We start from the raw sequence: 13,710 nt of genomic DNA, 5'->3' as shown, positions 1-13,710 counted from the left end.
CGATGATTTACCACTTACGAGTTGTTCTTACCGAGACTTTCTTTGGCGTCGACCCGATTGTTGTGAACGCCAATGGCCAATGACCATTTCATGACCAATGCCATCCCTAATTTCCTCCTCGGGTTCATACATATACAGTCTGGCAGCACCTTCTACATCATGATTTTGACTGTCGTCATAATCTGAGGAGTCTTAATCAGAAAATGATTCGTTAAATTCACTTTCTGATGAATCTGAAGCGAGTTGTGCAGCCATTATCCTTTGCATGCTGAGACAATCGTTCCGGTGATGACATCACACAGATGATGCAATGACCCTGGTGGTTTTTCTGGAATATTTAGCGGCGGTACCCACCAGATTATGTTTTTTTTTTAACGTTAACACCTCAAAAAATAATTGGAATTTAAATTTTAAAAAACACGTTCAGTTCTTTGTTTATTAATTAAAAATCAATATCATGAAATTAAAAAAAAAATTAAATTTCTGATTCTGTGGACCTTTAATAATTGTTCCAGAATGCAGGGCAGCTTCCGGTTGTAGCTCATTTGTTGTGATATTTCCTGGGTCGCTCTTTCAATGAGATTGCGCATAAAGGATGTAAAAATTAATCAAAAACAAAAAAAAAACAGAAGCAAGAAATGCAAATATTCTCCCATCCGAGTGTTGATAACTCCAAGTCCATGCAGGCTGAACAGGGAAGTGTGCTGGACATTCAAAGTTCGATGAACGAGATTCTTCTGTCCATGACATACAATAAAGTTTTTTTTTATTTTTTAGGCAAAAAGGTGAGAAAATAAAAATAAAAATGCAATTCTAGATATTAAAATTAATTGATTATCTATTTAGAGATTGAAAAATAAAAACTTGGCTTGTCTCATACAACTGTAAGTATGTGGTTTCTGATTTAATTTATAGGATGTGTCTCATCGAAGAATATAATAAGTGATTGTTAAGTTAAAGGGTTAAACATTATTGTGGGGTGTGGATCGGGTTTATGTGAGGTGTGACAAAAATGATGGGATGGAGTTATTTTTCAAAAGACAGGTTGGAATCAAAAATGACTAGTGGGCATGCCAAAGTCTGAAGCCTCGGCCTAGCGTTAGGTGTGCTTATAATCTTCTTTATCAGACATCCTATGTATGTAAATGAACACTTGTTTTACTCTGCGCGTGTTGCACATGATGTGCAGCGAATGTTTTTTTTTAACGTTTCTGTACACCACCCATGAGGCCTGGTGGCATCTACATTTCCAATAGAAGAGACGTAATTACTCTTTTATGGAAAATGTTTTTCGAGGTTTTTTTTTAATCCTGAAAAATAGACCGTAGTGAACACACAGTCGTGTGAAAACATTGGCCTTTAAAACCCTTCTTAAGTCGTCATTATGAAGGGGGACAGACAAATATACAAATACACACTGTGTTTTGTATTGGTAGATTGTGGGGTGTGGATGGGGTTTATTGTGGGGCGCGGATGACACAGTTATATTGATTGTAAATACGGGAAATGTAAAAATGATGATTTCAATGATTGACTTTTAGGTCACACCATGAGCTTACTGATCACTTTTAAAACATTTCAATGTCTAATTTGGATCTTGTGATTTTCAAGTTATCATAAATATTTTTAAACATTTAATTTGGGGATATAAGAATAAGATTTAACAAGTTCATTCTGAAATTACCTTTAAATCAGAACATTGAACTTGGTGTCGCAAATTCAACAGATGGTAATTGTGTGATTTGGCAAATATTAAATGCTTTAGGACTTTCAATGCGGATCTTCAAACCGATTGTTATAATGGAAGTGTAACTGTAGATCTAGAAATGAAACAAAAACGTTTGTTTTTCCCATGATTCTAGTGTCAGAAAATTATCTCTCATATTAAAGAGTCGATCAGGTGATTCAACTTAATTTAATTGTTTATTTATAATCATCAAGCACAGAGCAGAGTGGGAAGGGGGGGTGAGGAAATATGGGGGGAGGGGGGGTAGGTATTAAAAAAAAATGAAAAGGGAAGAGAAGAGGTTAATATACTGATTGTCATTCAGAAGAGGTAAATATATTAATTGTGATCTCAAAGAGGTTAATTTAATCATTGTGAACAAAAAGAGGTTTATATAATCATTGTGATTCAGAACAGGTTAATCATTGTGATCAAGAGGAGGTTAATATAATCATTGTGATTCAGAACAGGTTAATCATTGTGATCAAGAGGAGGTTAATATAATCATTGTGATTCAGAACAGGTTAATTTAATCATTGTGATTTAGAAGAGGTTAATATAATCATTGTTATTCAGAAGAGGTTAATTTAATCATTGTGATCCAGAAGAGGTTAATATAATCATTGTGAACAAAAAGAGGTTTATATATCATTGTGATTCAGAACAGGTTAATCATTGTGATCAAGAAGAGGTTAATATAATCATTGTGATTCAGAACAGGTTAATTTAATCATTGTGATCAAGAAGAGGTTAATATAATCATTGTGATTCAGAACAGGTTAATTTAATCATTGTGATTTAGAAGAGGTTAATATAATCATTGTTATTCAGAAGAGGTTAATTTAATCATTGTGATCCAGAAGAGGTTAATATAAACATTGTGATGTAGAAGAGGTTAATATAATCATTGTGATTCAGAAGAGCTTAATTTAATCATTGTGATTCAGAAGAGGTTAATTTAATCATTGTGATCTGGAAGAGGTTAATATAATCATTGTGATGTAGAAGAGGTTAATTTAATCATTGTGATCTGGAAGAGGTTAATATAATCATTGTGATGTAGAAGAGGTTAATATAATGATTGTGATCTCGAAGAGGTTAATATAATTATTGTGATGTAGAAGAGGTTAATATAATCATTGTGATGTAGAAGAGGTTAATATAATCATTGTGATGTAGAAGAGGTTAATATAATCATTGTGATGTAGAAGAGGTTAATATAATCATTGTGATCTGGAAGAGGTTAATATAATCATTGTGATGTAGAAGAGGTTAATATAATCATTGTGATGTAGAAGAGGTTAATTTAATCATTGTGATCTGGAAGAGGTTAATATAATCATTGTGATGTAGAAGAGGTTAATATAATGATTGTGATCTCGAAGAGGTTAATATAATTATTGTGATGTAGAAGAGGTTAATATAATCATTGTGATGTAGAAGAGGTTAATATAATCATTGTGATGTAGAAGAGGTTAATATAATCATTGTGATGTAGAAGAGGTTAATATAATCATTGTGTGCCAATGTCCTCCCTTAATGGAATACATTGAAAGGAATAAGTAGAAGCAGGTTTTGTATAATAGTCTTATGGAGACTGTGTGCTGAATCAATGAGCACATCATCCATTTGCACCATACCCTGTGCAGAGGGTTGGTGTGGTCTCAGTAGTGTTCTTGGCTATTGGGTACAATCCTGGACAGGATACCAGCATGCTGGCACTCATTTTGCCGACCTCGGAAGGATGACAGGCAGAGTAAACCCCACCTGGTGTTAATTAAACAGCAGAGTGGGATTTGAACTCAGGATCCTCAGACCCCAAGCCCACCACCCGAACCATTAAGCCAACACCAGGCAAATCATCCTTTGGTGGACACATTAAGCTGGCTATTCCATCTGCTCCCATTAAATTGTGGGCGTTAACGACTACCTGATATATTTTTCATTTGAAGGAACTTAAACGCAGGAAGAGGCCCCGAGGTCCATTAAAGCCTGTGCTAGTATAGCCAACCTATGGTTGTTTGTCCATGCTCTCCCCTTCTAAATGCTGAGCATCAAGCAAGGAAGCAGCTCATACCGATTAAAAAAAAAATCTTTTGGATGATTTGAATCGGTATTCGAACCTGAACCGTCGACCCCCCAGACTCAGGGTGGACGGCTCTAACCACGTTACACCACCGAGTGTTACAAAAAGACTCCCAGAGGGCACTAGTTATTGCTCCAATGTTGAAGTTTGTTTGAAGTGATGGGTTAACGTGGTTTAAACGTTACTTTCTTCTTGTTTTCAGGTTTTCTGTTTGTTTGTTTTTTTGCCTGCTGGGAAGCCATTGTTGTGTATTGGAACCCTGGCTAAATTCGAAATTCCTGCCATAACCGAGCATGCTTGAGCAGCAGCACCTTGTGTTGGAATGGCGACATATTCCAGGACAAATGGTCTGCCATGGAAACGCTCTCGACCAGTCGTGGGAGCTCTATTATCCCTCGAGGGAACGGACAGAACGACAAACAGCAATAACTTGATTCGAAGGGATTAAAAACAGCAGGTTTGGTGGATGGCAAGTGTAAACACGGCAGTGTGTCCAACAACACGTACCAGGTTAAAATGCTCAAGATGATTTGTCGTTCAAAATTCGACACGCAGCACGTGACCTTCGTCTGTATCGGCGATGTCCAGTCGGCACAACATGATAAACTGTCATATCATGACGATCATGCCACAGTACACGTGCAAAAGCTACTGCACAACATGTAACGGACGGACGTAGATGTGCGTTTCACGTGTCCCACCCAAAGCCACCGCTGAATCTCAAAAAAGCAACTTTGCGGTTAAATCTGTGTGCAAGGAGTGGTTGAACAACAGACAGATTGAGCAACTAAAGGCATGTGATATCAGCTCGGACACGAAGTTTAACTTCGAAACCAGCGAGATACAACTTGACAAGTCGTGTGCAAGAAGGAGAAGTTTGATAAAGTCAGCAGAAAGGGGTGATAGGATCAGTCTTTCTCTTCTCGTGTATGGCAGCTTGGCTGCTGGGGTGGCCATCATGTCTCAGAAGCACAGCTGTTGCCGACCTCAGAAGGATGACAGGCTGAGTCAACCACACCTGGTGTTAATTCAGTGGTCAACAGGGCTCAAACTCAGGACCCGAGGATCCCAAGCCAGCCACCCTAACCACTAAGCCAACACCAGACTTATAGGATCAGTGGCAGAAGCATATTGCAAGAGTTAATCATCCAGATTTGTTGGACATCACCACCAGGTCGGTAAATATCAGCCAGGAAATAACGTCTTGAGATAGACAGCAACGTTGTCATCGGACAACATCGAGATCGCATCTTGAGTTGCCGAATGAACTTGGCACTTTGTCGCCAGGAATGGCGTGATGAAACGGGACCGTGCGATGGGAACGTGGGACCCGAACCAAGCTGGCAAAACATTCTCCAGACCGTGACACAACTTTCCGTGGATAGGGATAGACAGATATAAATGATATCAGAAAGTCAAAAAAACAACAAAAAAAACCAACAACAAAGTACACGCCAAACAGTTTCAGACATTTGTGAAGGAATTAGTGAGCTTGTTTGTAGGTTTGGATCTGTAAACGCAGTCTGGTTCTGCTCGCTCACACGCACGCAGACGGATCATAGTGGGGGCTCCATAAAAGGGGCTTTGTTTCATCGAATTCCCAAATTGTTGGAGGGTGCCAAGGCCTCGTTCTGCGCCCACGACGCTGGCACGGAGTACGTGCGACGTGACTCAGAGGCAGAGAGGGATCCATATAAAGTCAAGCAGCAAGGTGATGAGGTGGTACAGTGCTCGTGAGCAAACGGATCGCTGCCCGCACCGTGCCAAACAAAACGGATGCCTCGATCCGATGAAGACAGATTCTTCAAAAGTCTCCCCATCCCCACCTCTCGAATTAACCCTCTCGATCTTCACTCCACGTCCTATTTCACTAATTGTTTTCCGCACGAGTCTCCAAGTCCACAAAAACTTCCGTCAACAACTACATTTCCCAAATTCACATTGCATATTAAATGCTTTTAATAGTCATCCAAAAGTAGCAGCAGATAAATTCCTTCCCTCTCACTCACCCCACTCTAATGATGATATCTTGCCTTGATCCTTCTCTAACCACCCGGTTCTAAATTTCACCTCCACGTGATCTTCAGCTTTCACAAAAACCTAAACGTCAAGAAGGAGCTTCTGCACAAACATCGCAGGACATTATTGGTGAACCATGGACAAATAGAGTGCATGTGAAATGTGGATGGGGAATAAATATGTCGACATCATGAGCAACGTTCCCAAGATGATGGGGGGTGGAGGGGGGGACCGCAAACGGGTTAACTTTGGGGGTTGGTTGTTCTTTTTATTATCCAGAAGTGAAAGTAAATTTAACTTGAGGGCTAAATTCGCTCGCTGCGAATACGTATTTGGCAACGTCATGAACTTTGACCCCTACAGATCTCAGAAGATATTGGTCACACAACTTTGGTCAAATAAGATTTTTTTTGTGGGCCCTGTTGTGACCGATCAGAAAATGTCAGCGGCTAACCTGTATCTTTCCGTGGGGCGAATATAAGGGGCAAAATGTGTTTTTGACCTTTTGTGTGACCTTGACCTTAACCTTGAGAATTTCAAGGTCAAAAGTTGACACTGCACTTCCTTGAATGCAGCCCATTTCAGACATAATTTTTAGTGCTCCAAGAGAAAAACCCGAGGAGGAGTTTTAGGGCAATGGATGTGATGAAAAGAATAATAATAATAATAATAATAATAATAATAATAATAATAATAATAATAATAATAAAGAATTCCAGTTATAATAGTGTATTTGGCAAGGAATTGCCAAATACAATAACATGTTCGTAACACATGACGAAGCACATTAAGAGGATATCCTGCAAGTGATCACTTTTCTGGTCCTCCTGCCCACCACCTCCCAGTTCCTCGAAATGCAACACCATGCCAATGATGCGTTAACTTTGACAGAAAGATGATTGGGAGGTGGGGGAGGGGGGGAGGGGGTATCTTATTGCCATTTTTAATTCCAAAACAGTAAAAAAAAAAAACTTGTAAAGACTTTCTCAACAGAAGGGCAACAAAATGAAACAAAAGAAGCAAACAACACTTGAACCCAAATATTATTGTGGCCCGGGTATCGACGACGAGCACGACCGCTAGATGGAGCTGCAGAGTCGACTCCACCGAACACCCGGAATTTATAGGTCGTCACCTCGGACAACTCCGGAGCAGACGGGTCCCTTATCGGACCAAAGATCGCCAATAGGTCGACCACGCGGGGTAGGGCCGATTGACAATTTCAATTGACCTAAATACCCACGTTGTCTAAACTACCGGGGAAATTCACCCTCGACGGTCCTCGTACGAGTCGAGCCGTGAGCGTGCCGACCTGTACGCAACCCGAGCGGACGGTTGCTGAAGTTCCGTTGGTCCGAATGTACATTTACAGCGGCAACACTGCCGCAACAGCCTCTATAATTCACCAACACGTGTCACGCCAAGCCAATGGAAGAAACACAGCAACGAACTGATACTTTAACAAATGTATTTATTATCCCGCCCCGCGGAGGGAGGGAGCGGGATATTGTAATCGTCCGGTTTGTTTGTCTGTCTGTCTGTCTGTTAGCAACTTTACGGCAAAACGGCTTCAGCAAACACTATCAAATTTAATCCACAGGTGGGCAATGAAGCGTGGGTGACCCCATTAAATTTTGGGTCCAATTGGATCAAAGGTCAAGGTCACGAAAATATCAAAATCGTTTTTCGCTCAAAACTTCGTCAAAAATGATCTGATTTACTTCAAACGAAGCTTATAGTGAACCTTATTCTATTTGTCACTTATAATCCTACCCATTCCTACAGTGAAAAATGCATATTTGTGAAGATCATTGCTGCACAGCGGAGAACCGCAATGTATGTATATATATATATATATATATATATATATATATATATATATATATATATATATATATATAAATATATGTATATATATATATATATATATATATACATACACCTGAAACACACACACACACACACGAACACACACCTCGTTATTATGTACAATCTATAGATATTCTTCCGAACATACACACATATATTGAAAAGTAAAAGTTGGTGTGCAGATATGTGAATATATATACACAAATCTGCACATATATATATATATATATATATATATATATATATATATATATATATATATATATATATATATATATATATATTTGTATGTGTGTGCCAGTCTGTGTATGTGTCGGTGTGTGTTATATTAGGGATCCCTCCTTTGGAGGGATGCGGTTCCCAGAACCGCAATGTATGTATGTATGTATGTATGTATTGTTACGGTTGTGGAAATTCACAGAGCACCATATTGGTCCTTAGATCAGTTATGTCGATAAGTCTGTGTTCAGATAGATTTCCCCACCGATGTTTAACGGGCAATTATTTGAGTGCAGGGCTGTGATCTTTGAGGTTGCCGTTTTTCTTTTGCTATTGTTATTTTGGTCCAACCACATTTCAACCACAAGAACTGCCTCCTCCACAACCGCCTTCACACAACTACCTTCTCCACAACGCCAACCACAACCACCTTCTCCACAACGCCAACCACAACCACCTTCTCCACAATGCCAACCACAGCCACCATCTCCAAAACCACATCTCCCCCAATAACCAACAACGAACAACATCGCTTCACCTTCAACTCCGCAAACGCCACCATCTTTGCGCCGGTCACGGCGAGATCGCTGCAAACAGACGCGGGGGTTTCCTCGTTGCCAGTGACGGTGATTTCAACCACGTCCGCTCTCATTTTTGGGCGCCAGCGTCGATGATCTCTACGTCCACTCGCTTCGAGCTTCGCCTCGAATTCAGATCAGGAGATCGAGGGGGGCACAGCCAGCGGGGGGTCAGAGGTGAGGGATCAGAGATCAAACCTCGCCTCACGGACCCCTATAAAAAAGTGCGCAGAGCGCCGAGTCAGTGAGTCGGTCTGGGTTTGGAGTGGTGTGAAGAGCAAGGTTCGAGTCCAGTGGAGGTCTGGGTTCGCTGAGGAGACGGGAGCTGAGAGCGCGGCCAAGCCTGACGTGCCGCACAGAACTGCGCGTTCGTGTGCGGAACGTGGGGAGAGCTGGAGAGAGGTCGCCAGCCAGCACCGAACGGTCCGAGGTGATCGGGCTTCGGGACAGTCCGAGCGGCGCTGAGGGACTAGTTAGGGGGATGGCTCTTAAAGAGAGCATCAACTCTAAGAGAGCAAAAGACCCGTTCGTTCCTCTGAGGCGTTGCCGGGTGGGCCCGAATCACCAGGCCGACAGACGAGGCCTGGGCCGAACAGCGATCACGCCAGCTGTCGTGAGGACGGGGTGTCGCGGGTCGCCCCAGCGAGGCACCACGAAGGTGAAGGTAACCAGCCCGGCCTCTCGGAGCTTCTGCGGTCATAACAGCTCCGTGAAATAAAGACCCGAGAGGTCCAGTCAACCCCTCGCCTTTCCTGGGGTTTTTCCTTGTTTATTTTGAATGAAAGCTGTGGCGCCATGTCCGTAGGTTGAACTGTATAAGTGTACGTAATTAATAGACCGGTGGTAGTTGATTTTCTTGCTCGCGTCTTGTCCCTAACCACATTCATTGCGTGCTTGTACATTGCATTGCTTTTGTTTGCCTCGCCTGATTGCATGCATGACTGGATATGTGTTGTGTGTGCAAATGAATGTGCTTGTGTGAATTTTAACCCGTTCGTCGCATCCTTTTCCTTCATTGAACTGTCATCATTGAGTTCGGAATATAGCTGGCTTTTTAGTAGCCGATAATAGAATCGGATCCAACGGGGCTTTCGCGATAATACCCCGCTCGGTTATCCCAAAACGAAGCGAGCTGCTAAAGCGGCTCGTTTCCAAGCGGGCCCCATTGAGGTACAGTCTCTCGGAAATCGACCCGCGCGATAAATTAGGTAAATCGACAATTCGGCGAATGACCCTGTCACGTGGGTAGAGTGTTGAGTCGGCTGTGGTGTGCTTAAAACACACCCGTAGCGGGATTTCGGCGTTTGATCCGGAAAGCTGCGACTAGATTGTCCGTTCGGTGGGTGAGCGGCCGCCATTGGCTAGAAGCGGTCATCCGCACGCCGGCGGGCGGAAATCTTCAACTACATATATATATATATATATATATATATATATATATATATATATATATGTATGTATATGTATATGTATGTGTATATATATATATATATATATATATATATATATATATATATATATATATATATATATATATATGTACATACGTACATACATACATTCATACATACACATAGCACAATGACCCCCCCCCCCCAAAAAGAAAGATATCAGGCACTTTTACTTGCATTTTGAAGTCTGTGCTGATGTCACTGTTTGGAAGTTAAGTAGTAGGAATCCATTCCCATCTGTTCACATGATATCAAACACTCCGACTTGTTCAAAATAACATGCAACTTTATCCCTTCACAGGAAATCCTGCAAACCAGAACTGTTTTAAAATCCACAATTTAAAAAATTTAAAGACTTTTCCATGGCAAGAACCTCAAGCACCAACTCTCAGGTAAACTACAATAAACTAGAAGGGCACTCGGTCGAGTGCATACCTCCGCCACGTAATTCCTGATCCACGAGAACATATCGAGTCCATTACAATTTTGAAATATCATGCTCTTTACCCTTTTTGGCCCCATCTGTAAATGGTGAAGAATCACTTAAAAAAATTAAATAAATATCGTATCCAGATCCGAATTCGGATCTTCACCAAAATCGAATTGATTTATCGGAGTCACACACCCAACCTGTCCACCAAGTTTCATGCGAATCCGTCCGCAACTTTTTTTGAGATATCATGCTATATATCATTTTTAGCCCCATCTCTCAATGGTGAAGAATCATTTTAAAATTCTGGAAGTCAGATCTGGATCTTCACCAACATCAAATCAGTTCGTCCTCGTCACACACCAAGTTTCATCTGGATCCGTCCACAACTTTTAAAGATATCCTGCACACAAACAAACAGAGAGGGGTGAAAACATAACCTCCTTCACCTTCGGTGGTGGAGGTAACTATTTATTCAAGAACCTGAAATTAATTATAAACTGACCATACACACCAAGGACCACACACACTACCCCCAGTAGAGCCAGAAAACAACATCTTTCTAATCTCAAGTCTGAACTCTCAAACTCTCTCCCTCCTCCAAATCCTGGTGGCATCCAATCAAATCTGTTTCTGGTGTATGTTCCCCCTCCATCCCCTCCCCTACCTCAAATGGCCGCACTGCTGATACCGCACGTGAAAAAGCTGAATGCCTAAATTCGGTGTTTGCAGCTAAATCTTGTGTCCAAAACCATCACTTTCTCTACCCACCTTACCCAGTCGCACTCAACTGTCCCTGGACTCTGTGTCATCTTCTCCTGACAAGGTGGAGAGCTTGCTTTCAAACCTCGACTCAGATTCTGCAACCAGTCCAGACGGCATCAGCCCACGTGTCCTAAAAACCTGCTCTGCTGCTCGTGCTCACCCTCTCTCTGTTCTATTTACCCTCTCATTTGCTCAAGGTCATTTGCCATCTGCTTGGAAATCTGCTAACATCACTGCCCTGCACAAAAAGGTGCACAAACAGATCCCTGCAACTACAGACTAATCAGCCTTCTCCCAATCATCAGCAAGGTTATGGAATCCATCATCGCTTCAGACATCAAATCCTTCCTCTTCTCCAATGGCTTGATTTCTGATCATCAATTTGGTTTCAGACCAGGTCACTCTACCCTGGATATGCTGCTTCTGCTCTCCCAACAATGGATGGAGGTCCTCAATGCCAGACAGGAAATCCGAGCCGTATCCCTGGACATATCACGTGCTTTTGACACAGTCTGGCACCCTGCCATACTCACCAAACTCTCTTCCCATGGTATTCAAGGCCATCTCCACTCATGGCTCGCAGACTTCCTCTCCTGTCACAGTCAACGTGTGGTCCTAAATGGAGTTCTTTCATCCCCTCTTCCTGTCCAGGTTGAAGTTCCTCAAGGCAGTGTTCTGGGCCCTGTTCTTTTTCTGGTTTTCATCAATGATCTCTCTGACTCTCTGGAAAATCCTCTAAATCTCTTTGCCGATGACTCCACCCTCTGCCGTACCATCGGTCATCCCTCAGACCGGCAAGCAGCAGCTTCTTCGGTCACTGCAGATCTGGATAAAATCACAAACTGGTCCAACACGTGGAACATGTCTTTCAATCCGGACAAATCTCACACTCTCACTATGTCTCTTCGAAAGGACCGTTTAGAACCCCCCCCCCCATCCATTTTCTCAACAATCCTCTGGAAGAAGTCCTTTCTTTCAAACTTCTGGGTCTCACTATCTGCCACGACCTTTCCTGGGAAAGCCACATTTCAAACCTCGCCTCCAAAGCCAGTCGCCGACTGGGAATCCTCGGTCGTGCAAACTCCTTCCTCGGCCCACCTGAGCTCCTGACCACTTACAAAGCTTTCGTCTGCAGCCTGATGGAGTACTGCTCTCCCGTCTGGGCTGGTGCTCCTGCGTCTCAACTTTCTCGGCTTCACGCTGTAGAAACCATGGCATTTCGGATCATCGGCATCTCCCGCAATGAGGCCGAGTCTTTGGGCCTCTCACTCTCTCACCGCAGTCTTGTCGGTGGTATTTCTGTCTTCTACCGTCTCCTCTCCAGCCTCGCTCCCCCCTGCTCTCTCTGTGATTTGTCCCCACCACATTTCCGCAGGGCGCTCAAGGTCCGCCAACAACCCCCTTCTGGTAAAACTACCAAAATCACGAATCACTGCTCATCTTGACTCTTTCATTCCTCTTTTTTCCCGCCTTTGGAATAAACTCCCTCACTCTATTCATTCCCAATATTCCCTCCAGACCTTCAAAACAACTGTTCCCCACCACCTCTTATCACCCCCCATCCAAATCCTCGATCTTTTCTACCCCCGATAATCCACCCCAAACTCCCCTCCTTCAAATTCCCTGCTTTCCTTCCTGAAAGTCCCTGTAATGTCCATCCCCACTGTTTTGTCCTCCCCCCTCCCACCCCTCTTGTCTCATGCCCCCCCCCCTTGCTGTGCGTTGTGTGTTAGCTCTCACACGAGACTCGACAAGGTATACAAAAAACAAAAACAAAAAAAGGAGAAGTCCCCAATAGATTGAGTGTACAGTGAACAATACAGGATTTGTTATTATTCATTGAGAAGCACAAGAAGCTACTTGGGGTCTTATGATCCGATGTCATCGAGAAGAGATCTTCCAACAAACGAAAATCAAGTTATAAACAGGATCTCCTTGAAGGGGTACGACAATTCCATCAATAAAATTGAGGATAGCAGGAAAAAAGATGAAAGTATATGATGCAGTCAGTTCAGTCCTGTCGAATTGGAGAACAACACATCATTGGGGGAATCCGAAAACTACTTATCCGATACCGGGACGCGCAACAGGGGGAAAAGGTCGGAGGCTCTTCAAATTTCAAATTCAATACAATTCTTGCAACTTTGTGATGAGATCAACATTGCGAATCATCATCACCCATCAGGGAAGTGAGGGCGGTGTTGTGCGTACATTGTTTGCACCTGTGGGGAGAGAGTGGGGGGCGAGAGAGGAGGGGGGAGAGAGGAGGGGGAGAGAGGAAGGGCGAGACTAGGGGGGATAGAGGGGGGCAAGAGAGGGGGTGAGAGAGGGGGTGAGAGTGGGGGGCGAGAGAGGGGGGATGAGAGTGGGGGCGAGAGATGAGGGGGGAGAGAGGAAGGGCGAGACTAGGGGGGATAGTGGGGGGGGCGAGAGAGGGGTGCACATACTGGCACACACCTACGGGCCCGTACTAGTACTTAAAAAAAACAAAAAGATCTCATAATCACAGCCTGCGAGACACCAGGATGACAGTTTATAGCTGGGTCGGATGTCAAACTCAGACAACA

At 43.0% G+C, this 13,710-nt stretch overlaps 1 protein-coding gene across 9 annotated transcripts in view; it reads right to left on the bottom strand.

The window, feature by feature from the left end:
• The window catches only part of LOC147029242 (tensin-3-like), a 294,302-nt gene that overhangs the window by 113,293 nt on the left and 167,299 nt on the right, over positions 1 to 13,710 (bottom strand). Inside the window, exon 1 of one of the 9 annotated variants that reach the window (XM_085880159.1) lies at positions 5,822 to 5,927. The exons of the other annotated variants lie outside the window; for them this stretch is intronic. The gene's annotated coding sequence lies outside the window, so the exon portion shown is untranslated. Of the gene's footprint in view, positions 1 to 5,821; positions 5,928 to 13,710 lie in introns of those variants that run through there. 9 annotated transcript variants of the gene reach the window in all.

This window comes from Eptatretus burgeri, chromosome 4, assembly GCF_056783735.1.
Source record: "Eptatretus burgeri isolate ZD-2024b chromosome 4, Ebu_testis_v1, whole genome shotgun sequence".
In the NCBI taxonomy this organism is placed as follows: domain Eukaryota; kingdom Metazoa; phylum Chordata; class Myxini; order Myxiniformes; family Myxinidae; genus Eptatretus; species Eptatretus burgeri.
Note: the sequence above shows the minus strand (reverse complement) of the source record. Positions and strands in the feature narration are given on the sequence as shown.